The sequence below is a fragment of the Quercus lobata genome, chromosome 12 (genome assembly GCF_001633185.2).
Source record: "Quercus lobata isolate SW786 chromosome 12, ValleyOak3.0 Primary Assembly, whole genome shotgun sequence".
NCBI lineage: Eukaryota > Viridiplantae > Streptophyta > Magnoliopsida > Fagales > Fagaceae > Quercus > Quercus lobata.
The window spans coordinates 30,536,943-30,547,883 of record NC_044915.1 but is presented as its reverse complement, the minus strand read 5'-3'; positions in this window follow the sequence as shown (position 1 = coordinate 30,547,883).

Here is a 10,941-nt window from a genome sequence, read left to right as displayed (position 1 = left end):
TAATAATAATAATAATAATGATAATAATAATAACCATAAGGATAAGGTTTTGAGCCTAATTATGTTATATTAACCATTCATTTTTATCAAATGTGAGACTTTACTATGTTTAACTAACTACATTATTCACATGTGAATTTTCCCCCCAAAAAAAAAAGAAAAAAAATTCCATTTTATTTGTAAGCTTTCTACCTAGCCACTTGTGATTATACTTTTTAAGTACTTTCCCCCTCAAATGAAAGACCCGTTCTTAAAAATCTAGGAGCCACTCATTACTATTAAGTCTAATGCTCACCAATATAGTACCTTTACTCAACCATGGGAGCCTTGTTTATTTATTAACAATTAATCAAAGTGCTACACATTATAAGTCTAATGCTCACCAATAAATTGCTTTTACTCAACCATTGGTAGAGTGAACATGTGGAGTCTTACTTTTATAACTATGGAAGGTTGGTCGCCACCAACCTGCAAAATCACCTTGACTCACCATTTGTAGATCCTTTACTTAACCATAGGTTGACCTAACATGAGAGTATTCCTCATTCTACTTAGTGGGAGTCGCTAATGAATACTTTGTCAAATTATCGGCTTTAATACCATTTAATTGGAATCTTGGGTTTGACATTTGTTAGTATTGTTTGTGAGAGTCTATGAGTTTGCTTAGTGAGATTTGATTGAGAGTCATTGTAATCCATATCGTTGATAGTGGAGTTGGTCAAATCACGTTAATATTATTATCTTGTATAATCGTTTTATTTTATTATTTGTGAGCATGCACCTTGCTAGCTCCAAATTACAAAAAACTGGTATTAGAACTTAAGGTTGATCTTGGTGAGAAGGTGATGTATGAAGTATGTAAGAATTTTTGTTCAAGATGCACGCGTAGATTTGACCTTTGTCATGGAAATGATAGTTGTCTTAAAAAAATTGCTTGGATTAAAGGGGGGGGGGGGGGGGTATCACGAAATAGAAGGAAAATTGTTTGATGAAATTTGAGTGCCGAAATTTCTTGGAAATGGTATAGAAATTACTATTTGGATTTGATTTAATTCTCCTTAGCGGAAGGAAATGGTTTTCACTCATATAGAAGAAAATGATTTTCCTTAATATGGAAGGAAATAGTTTCCCTTTTTAAATAAGTAATTATGTATTTCTTGTCATTAAGGAAGAGAACTAGAGCCTTATAAATATATATTATTAAAGGGTTTAGTTGCTTTAGTCCCATGTGAGGGCACTGCTCAAAGCAATCCTCTTGTATATATGAGGACTGGTGTGGTAGTATTTTTCGAGTTAAAGGATTTCCGTGTGTGTGAGTATGAGAGAGCTATCGGGTGTATTAGAGTTTTGTGATTGTAAGTTTGTACGTGTGAAGTTTGTATTTATGAGAGGTTGTGAGGTTTGATTGAAAGTGGTTCCATTCAATGTCTTTGATAATGATTTTTTTTTATGAGATAGAAATCATATTTTTTCAAAATCTAAGTATATGTGTGTGAAACGTCGTTATGGAGACTTGAATTCTAGTTATTGTCCCTTACCTCACAAGAACTTGTATGGTGTATGGACATAGGCATGGAATTGACTGAACCATGCATGTCAAATATTGTTGACTTATCTTGTATAATTAGTTTATTTTATTGTTCATGTGCATGCGCATTTGTTAATCCCAAATTACAACAATATTAAATATTGTTGTCTTGTGTATGATTGATTTATTTTATTCTTCATGTGCATGCGCTTCCATTAATCCCAAATAACATAAAAAAAGAGGTAGTTTCTTTTCTCATTTTATTAAAATTCATTTTGTATTGTCGGCTTCAAATTTTAATACACATCTATTCATGTTGACTTTGGGCCAGTAGAAGAGTCTTTAGTCTTATCTTCTATATACTGCTAAATAAAGGGTCAGTTTTCAAATTATCTCAATTTTTATTTCTTCAATTTTCATGCTTTTTTAATTAAGAAAAAGAAAAAGAAACTGAAACTAGCCATTATCTGGATACCATTATTTATCATCATGCACTACAGCAAGAAAATTCATCATATTTACAAAAATCAGAAAAATCTTGGGTTCAAAAAAGAAAAAGAAAAATCTTATCGTGACACTAGACGTGGCATTTATCTGTTCAATGGAGCCGAATCTTATTGTCTTATTTGTCACAAACGATCTAAGGGAACCAAACAAGTCGATGTCGTTATTTAGATGTTTACAAACTAATAAATTAATGACATAAAAGATGTTGCTGCTTTGTTTTCTAGGCTCAAATCCATATTAATGAATAAAGACATTAGCTAAGTATACTCTTAAGCATTTATTTATTCAACTGTGTCCAGCAAAATTATGCTACAATCTAGTACGTTTCATACATATGGCATGTGATTTGTCAATGATCACCTTATAATTATCTAAGACTTCTTACTGTGGAGAATTATGACTTGGTAAAGTTAACATTTATAGCGGAGTTGTTAGCTAAAAGACAACCGAGTGACCAACAACTGAGGAACTGTAATCCATATCATGCCTACTTAGAATTGAGCAATTATTTGCGACTTTATTTTAAATTCTAAAGAATTTGTATAAAAAAAGAAAGACATCCGTCACAATCTATTGCTCAATTTCAACATCAATTTTAAGACAATAATAACACAACAATGCCTGTTACATGCACGTCTATTACATTGCATGCTACTTTTGCACAAAAATCGTAACGTGTATATGGTGTGTGTAAAAACATTTCTCAAGGTAACACTATCATATGCAACATCTTGTATGGTTGCAAGATTTTAAAATCAAGACTTTGTTGTTGTATTATGCATGGTTCTTGCTTCATAAATGATATATTTTAATAAACTAGAGTGGGGAGTGTGATATTTATGAAAAGTTTAGCTTACCATGCTATGTGATTCTAAAATATAATGCAAAACAACTTAAACTACATTATTTTGATTATTATTATTATTTTTTATGTTAAACACCTTCTCTTAAAGAAATTTTCAGTATTTCTGAAGTCTTGGACACACATAAGAAAATGGTCATGCTGATATATTATATATTTTAGCTTTTTATTTTTCCTTTGTCCTAAAGAAATATATATTTTATGTTGGAGCCCGGCCATAAAATGGGAAACAAGGTGACAAAAGTTAGAATATCATACATGTGATAAATTCAAATTTGCAGTAAAAATAATTCTTAAACCATTTAATTTGCATGCAAATTCTCCTTTTTTTTTAATCACAAAATACTAATGACGACAAAAATTGCTTAGTAATCACCGATGAATTAAGATCGATATATTTGATGAAGCTTACATTAACACAACAATTTAAAGACAAAAAATTTCAACATCGTTGGTGTTTGTCCGAATTTCTTTTGTATATATTTATGGTAAATTAAACCAAATAGAAGACGTCCTTGGTAGCATTTGTATGCTGCATGTGTGCTAATTTTTTTTTGGATAGGAATATGCTGCGTACTAATTAATTCATAGTTTAGAGTCTTTAGACTGATCAAGTTGCTAATTGACATAAGCAAAGTAACCCCATGGATAAAACCAACATACAAGACAGCCATGGCTTATACTCTTTTTTATTAGTTTGTCTTATGAAAAAGATATGTGAATGGAAGAAAAATACAAACGGATAGTCTATTGTCTTTGATAAAGACATGTTTTGATAATGAAAAGAAATTGAGGATAAGATAATTTTAGAATTGTATAGTTATCCATCAATTGTGTTATTGGTCGATTTGTTGGTGTCAAATGATTGATTTATTAATATTGATTTTATGCACATCGTTTTTGTAAATTATTATTTGAGTAATTATAATAATAATTAATGGGCTAGTGCATTTCAATATGGTCCACAATCCCCATATTATATATAATCAATTTATTATTGTTAATCCCAACTAAAAAAAATAATTTATTGATAAAAAAGATTAGTGATTTATAATACTTATTTACGTAGTTTTATTGTGATAACAAGGACGGTTGGGAATGGTCCGTCAACAATGGAAGCCTACTCTTCTTTAGCTCCACGTTTGCTATAATAATAAAGGAATAAAATTAGACTAGCCTTATCACACGCATTTCGTGCGTGCGATGAGTCTTTTTTGTAGCCAAAAAAAAAAAAAAAAAAACTTTTGTTTTTATTTTATATATATAAATTTTATTTTGAGAATCTAATTTATAAGTAAATAAAGTAATTTAAAAATCAACAAGAGAGTGACTCTATTTTTTAGACAATGTTTTAGTAAGAATTAGAGTTGTATTTTTACTGGATTGTTCTTTAGTTTGTCTCTACTTAAACGTAGGGGTGTAGGGTTTTTTTGAACAAAAAAAATAAGAATCCCAAATAGGAGAAATCCTTTAAATAGTAGTTGTAGGGGTAAAATTCCCAAAGTCAACAGTGGGCCTTGGGCCCTGCACGGAGCCCAACCATGACCCAAAGAGAAAAGGGGGACTAAAAGACTTCTGGCCCAATCCTGTTGAGCCCAGTCTATTTTAAAAGACGTCCGAGGAGGAATGTCTCCTCGGACACACAAATATGAGCCCAATATGCACCCCCTCCACAGTGAAAATCATCCCAGACAAACGTGGGTAGTAGGATGAGCCTCACATAGCAGGAAAGCGGAAAGTGTAAGACGTCCAGAGAGAAGCCACAACTGCCGCATTAAATGCAAGGAAGTTACTTTTTCAACCGCATTATTGTGGAGAAGACAGGCGAACAGTGTTACATTGGCCAGTGCAACTCACAGAAAGATAAGGTGGATGTCCGATGGGACAGGCACTCAAGTGAAGGTCCAGATGGTTAACAAGTGTAAGATCCTTATCAATTTAAGGAGGCTATATAAGAGAAGGAAATCCCCATGAAGAGGGGATCGAAGAATTTAGAGAAAAGAGAGAGAGAGAGAGAGAGGTTAAAGAATTCTGTAGTCTGTAACCAGAGTAAGAGGTGCACCTATACGTCTTCTCGGACCGGTATCCTGTGAACTTAAAATGAATATTCTCACATTCAGACTATTGCATGGCATTCAACTAACTAACATTCACTTCGTCCAGCCTTAGTTCTGTAACCCGCTCTCTACAAATTCATGGGACTTTTGGGCCAGAACCTCTTACTTGTTGAGCCTGGTCCCCAAAAATTGCCCCTACAATTGGCGCCGTCTGTGGGAAGAACTTGTGTTTCGACAAGTGAATCTGTAAGAAATGGAAGGATCAAGTCCGCGCCAAATCGGACGTGCAGATTCCCAACGGCAGGACAATTTTTTGAATCTCGAACGAGAGAAGGACCAAGATAATCAACGAGAGGGCAGTGTGAACACCTCTCACACGAGTAGAAGCCACTCAAAAGGGAAGAATCATGCATCCCATAAGCAAAACGATCGAAAGGCTCTACAGCAAGAGATTGATGATTTGAAGAAGAAGCTGCGCCGAGCGCAGCAAAAACGTCCTTCACTTGGCTCGGACACTAGTAGTGATGAGGATAACGAATACAGGCGAAGATCAAGAACCCCTCTGAGTGAGACTTTTTCCTATGAAGAAGAGTGGCCTCGCAAACGCAGCCACAAAAGCCCATCTTACCAAGGCCTGGCCAACGATGCCATGAGCAAGGCCCTGGATCGTATCTCCCAGTCGCCGTTCACGCGTAGAATAGAGAGGGCAGTGCTTCCTCGGCGGTTCCATTAACCAATGTTTGCCATATACAATGGTCGGACTGACCCAGTACAGCACGTAAGCCAATTTAATCAGAGGATGGCCGTCCACTCCAGGGATGAGGCGTTAATGTGTAAGGTGTTTTCGTCCAGCTTGGGACCTATGGCGATGAGATGGTTTGATGCCTTCCAGCCGAATTCCATAGATTCCTTTAAACAGCTGACGCAGGCTTTTGGTTCCCGCTTCATCACCAGTAGTAGAGTCCCTCGGCCCCTCGATTCCCTCCTATCCTTATCCATGCGGGAAGGAGAGACGCTGAAGGCCTACTCAGACAGATATTGGGAGATGTACAATGAGATAGAAGGGAATTACGATGACGTCGCCATTAGTACGTTCAAAAGGGGCCTGCCGACAGAGCATGGCTTAAGAAAATCCCTCACTGGGAAGCCAGTCACCAGTGTGCGCCAACTCATGGACAGAATTGACAAGTACAAAAGGGTCGAGGAGGACCAGTATATGGGGAAGGGCAAAGCGAAGGTTGTCCCTCAAGAGAGGAGGGACTTCAGGTTGGACCGCTTTAACAGCAGTAACAGGCCGAGAAGAGACTACGCGGAACAGTCCGGACCTACTGGGGCTCAGGCAGTCCATGCTGTGTTTCGAGAACCATTACACAAGATCCTAGAGAAGGTGAAGTGCGAACCTTTCTTTCAGTGGCCGAATAGGATGGCAGGTGACCTCTCAAAACGTAATCAGAATCTGTACTACGCGTACCACCAGGAGCCAGGTCACACCACCGATGATTGTAGGAATCTGAAAAACCATTTGGATCGGCTTGTCCAAGAAGGGAAGTTGAGGCATCTGTTGCATCGCCCTGAAGGATGGCAGTAACAGTCAAATATCGAAACCAGACAAGGCATATTGAGGCCACCCATTGGCACAATAAATGTCATTCTTGCTGCACCTGGAAGGACCGGTTCCAGCCCTTTCAGAGTAATGTCAGTGGGCAGGTTCCCGACTGAGCCAAATGAAAGGGAATCCAAGAGAGCCAGAGTGAGTGCCACGCCCTTAATCGGGTTCTCGGAGGAGGACAAGCAAAGAACCCTTCAACCCCACGACGATGCCCTAATCGTCATGCTCAGAATTGGAGGTTATGACGTGAAAAGGGTGTTAGTCGATCAAGGCAGCGCCGTGGAGGTAATGTACCCTGATTTGTATAAGGGGTTGAACTTAAAGCCAGAAGACTTGTCGCCATACAATTCCCCGCTAGTCAGCTTTGAAGGAAAAATCGTCACCCCGAAAGGCATGATTAGGCTGCCTATGCAAACGGACTCAGACGTGGTAGAGGTGAACTTTATTGTCGTAGATGCGTACTCCCCTTACACAGCTATCGTGGCCCGGCCGTGGTTTCATGCACTAGGGGCTGTGCCATCAACCTTGCACCAAAAAGTGAAGTATCCGTCAGGAGGTCAAGTCAAAGAAATAATAGGGAACCAAGGAATGGCTAGGCAATGCATGGTGTCGGCAATCTCACGACGACCAAATAGTGAACCTTCCACTTCAGCTGAATACGGCTTATAGCAATCAATGACCCCGGTTCCAACTGCGGGTGGTGGAGGACCAGCCACGGAGGTGAGCTGTGAGGAGCTGGAGGAAGTATTCTACCTCGAATGGTTAGCCAACACAGTCGTGGTAAAAAAGAAGAGCGGTAAATGGCGGGTTTGCGTAGACTTCACGGACTTAAACAAGGCCTGCCCGAAGGATCCTTTCCCAATGCCACGGATAGACCGATTGGTAGATGCGACTGTCAGACACCCCCAAATGAGTTTTTTGGACGCCTTCCAGGGCTACCATCAGATATCCTTGGCCGCCGAAGACCAAGAAAAAACTGCTTTTGTCACCCCAGTTGGAAACTATCATTATAAGGTGATGCCCTTCGGCATGAAGAACGTCGGGTCGACCTATCAACAGATGATGACTAGGATGTTTGAACAGCAGATGGGTAAGAACGTTGAAGTGTATATAGATGACATGGTGGTAAAGAGCAAATTGGTGACCGACCACATCAGAGACCTCGGCGAAGTCTTTCAAATTTTGAGAAAGTACAAGCTATGACTGAACGCATCCAAATGTTCATTTGGGGTGGGATCAGGAAAATTCTTAGGCTATATGGTGACCCACAGAGGAATAGAAGTTAACCCTGACCAAATAAGAGCCATTCATAGCCTGCAGCCTCCTCGGAATCCCAAAGAGGTCCAGAAGCTCACCTGCATGATAGCTGCTTTAAACCGTTTCATCTCCCGCTTAGCGGACAGATGCAAGCCTTTCTTCCTCCTATTGCATAAGTGGAAGGGTTTCGAGTGGACCGAGGAGTGTGCTTTGGCTTTCCAACAGCTCAAGGAATACCTCGCCCGACCACCGATTATGTCCAGTCCCGATGCTGATGAGGTGTTGTTCACCTACATCGCAGTAGCCTCTCATGCGGTGAGCTTAATGCTAATCCGAGAAGACGACGGCACGCAGCGACCCGTCTATTACGTGAGCAAATCGCTGTAGGAGGCAGAGACTCGGTATCTCTCCCTCGAAAAAGCTATCTTGGCCGTCGTACAAGCCACGCGGAAGCTCCCCCACTATTTTCAAGCACATACAGTAGTTGTGCTAACTCAACTTCCGTTGAAATCCGTCCTCCGCAGCGCCGACTACACAGGTAGAATTGCAAAATGGGGAACGATCCTGGGTGCCTTCAACATTAGATACATGCCTCGCATCGCCATAAAAGGTCAGGTCCTCGCCGATCTAGTAGCTGAATTTGCGGAGCCCACCCTAGAAGGAATGGAAGTGTCGGGATCACCAAGTGCTGGTGAGAAACTAATTAGCACAGTCTCTCAGCATGGACACAATTGGTGGAAAGCACACATCGACGGTGCAGCGAACCAAAGGGGCTCAGGGGTGGGGCTCGTTCTAGTCTCTCCTGAAGGGATAATCATAGAAAAGTCGTTGAGGCTTGGATTCTCAGCCATGAATAACGAAGCCGAGTATGAGGCGCTATTAGAGGGGATGTCAATGATCCGGAAATTGGGTGGAAAATTTGTAAACATGTTCTCGAATTTGAGACTCATCGTGGGACAAGTAAACGGGGAGTTGGAGGCGAAGGATGAAAGGATGCAAGAGTACCTGGCCCGGGCTAAGCACCTGCAGACCTATTTCTATCACTTCCGTTTGACGCATGTACCCAGGAGTGGGAACACCCATGCTGATTCTCTTGCAACGCTGGCCACCTCCTCGGCTCAGCCCTTTCCGCGGGTTATTTTAGTTGAAGATCTCTATCGCCCAACAACAGAGAAGGCCAACGGAATTCAGGTACACAACGTCGGGGCAGGGCCTAGCTGGATGGACCTTCTGGTGCTGTTCTTAAAGCACGACACCTTGCCAGACGATAAGGTTGAGGCCGAAAAAATTAGGAGGAAAGCTTCTCGATTCTGGCTGTCCGAGGACTCCAAGCTTTACCGATGCTCGTTCTCAGGGCCATACCTGCTGTGTGTGCACCCAGAGGCTACTGAACTCATCCTGGAGGAGTTACATGAGGGGATTTGCAGAAGTCATACGGGGGGTAGGTCCCTGTCCCACAGGGCCATGACGCTGGGTTATTGGTGGCCGAGCATGTATAAAGAGGCTCTGGAATATGTGAAGAAGTGCGACCAGTGCCAAAGGTTCGCACCGAACATCCACCAGCCAGGCGGAGAACTTAACCCGCTGTCCAGCCCTTGGCCATTCGCACAATGGGGCCTAGACATACTAGGATCATTCCCCAAAGCGGCAGGGAACAAGAAATTTCTTCTCGTCGGCACCGATTACTTCACAAAGTGGGTCGAAACTGAGGCGCTGGCAAACATTAGGGACGTCGATGTCAAGAAGTTTGTTTGGAAAAATATTATCACTAGGTTCGGGACCCCGCACACCCTGATCTCGGACAACGACCTCCAGTTTGACAGCAAAGCCTTCAGAAAATACTGTAATGAGCTGGGAATTATCCATCGATACTCCATACCGGCCTACCCACAGGGTAATGGACAGGCGGAAGCCATCAATAAAATCATAGTGAATGGGCTGAAAAAGAGGTTGGACGATGCGAAAGGGAGGTGGGTCGAAGAATTAGCCCACGTCTTATGGACATACCGCACCACGCCTCACAAGTCCACGAGAGAAACCCCCTTTTCAATGACCTACGGAGCCGAGGCTATCATCCCACTGGAGATAAACTTCCCAACACAGAGGACTACTGCCTTCAGCCCCATTGCTAATAACAGACTTCTGGAAAAAAGCTTGGACCTCCTCGAAGAAAAAAGGGAAAGTGCAATGGTCCACCTAGCATACTATCGGCAAAAGCTCAAACAGGGTTACAATGCCAAGGTGAAGTCAAGGCCATTGGCGCTCGGGGATCTAGTACTGAGGAAGGTCCTGGCACCGCGAGGAACCCTGCATGGGGAAAGCTTGGACCAAACTGGGAAGGCCCATACCGTATTACTTTCATAGCCGGCATAGGAGCCTACTTTTTGGAAGATTTGGATGAACATGTAGTGCCACGCCTTGGAATGTAAATAACCTGAAAATGTACTGTTATTAATGAAAGACATCATTCTTGACGCCGTATTACTGTACAGCTATTTTCACTAAGTGTTAAACAGAACCCAAGTCCTGCCTGGCTCTTCGGACCACAGACTTGGGGGAAATTAATCTCGCAGCGATTTTCACTAAGTGTTAAACAGAACCCAAGTCCTGCCTGACTCCTCAGACCACAGACTTGGGGGAAATTAATATCGCAGCGATTTTCACTAAGTGTTAAACAGAACCCAAGTCCTGCCTGGCTCCTCGGACCACAGACTTGGGGGAAATTAACATCGCAGACATTTTTACTAAGTGTTAAACAGAATCCAAGTCCTGCCTGGCTCCTCGGACCACAGACTTGGGGGAAATTAACATCACAGCGGTTTTCACTAAGTGTTAAACAGAACCCAAGTCCTGTCCGGATCCTCGGACCACAGACTTGGGGGAAATTAACATTGCAGCGATTTTCACTAAGTGTTAAACAGAACCCAAGTCCTGCCTGGATCCTCGGACCATAGACTTGGGGGAAATTAACATCGCAGTGATTTTCACTAAGTGTTAAACAGAACCCAAGTCCTGCTTGGCTCCTCGGACCACAGACTTGGGGGAAATTAACATTGCAGCGATTTTCACTAAATGTTAAACAGAACCCAAGTCCTGCCTGGCTCCTCGGACCACAGACTTG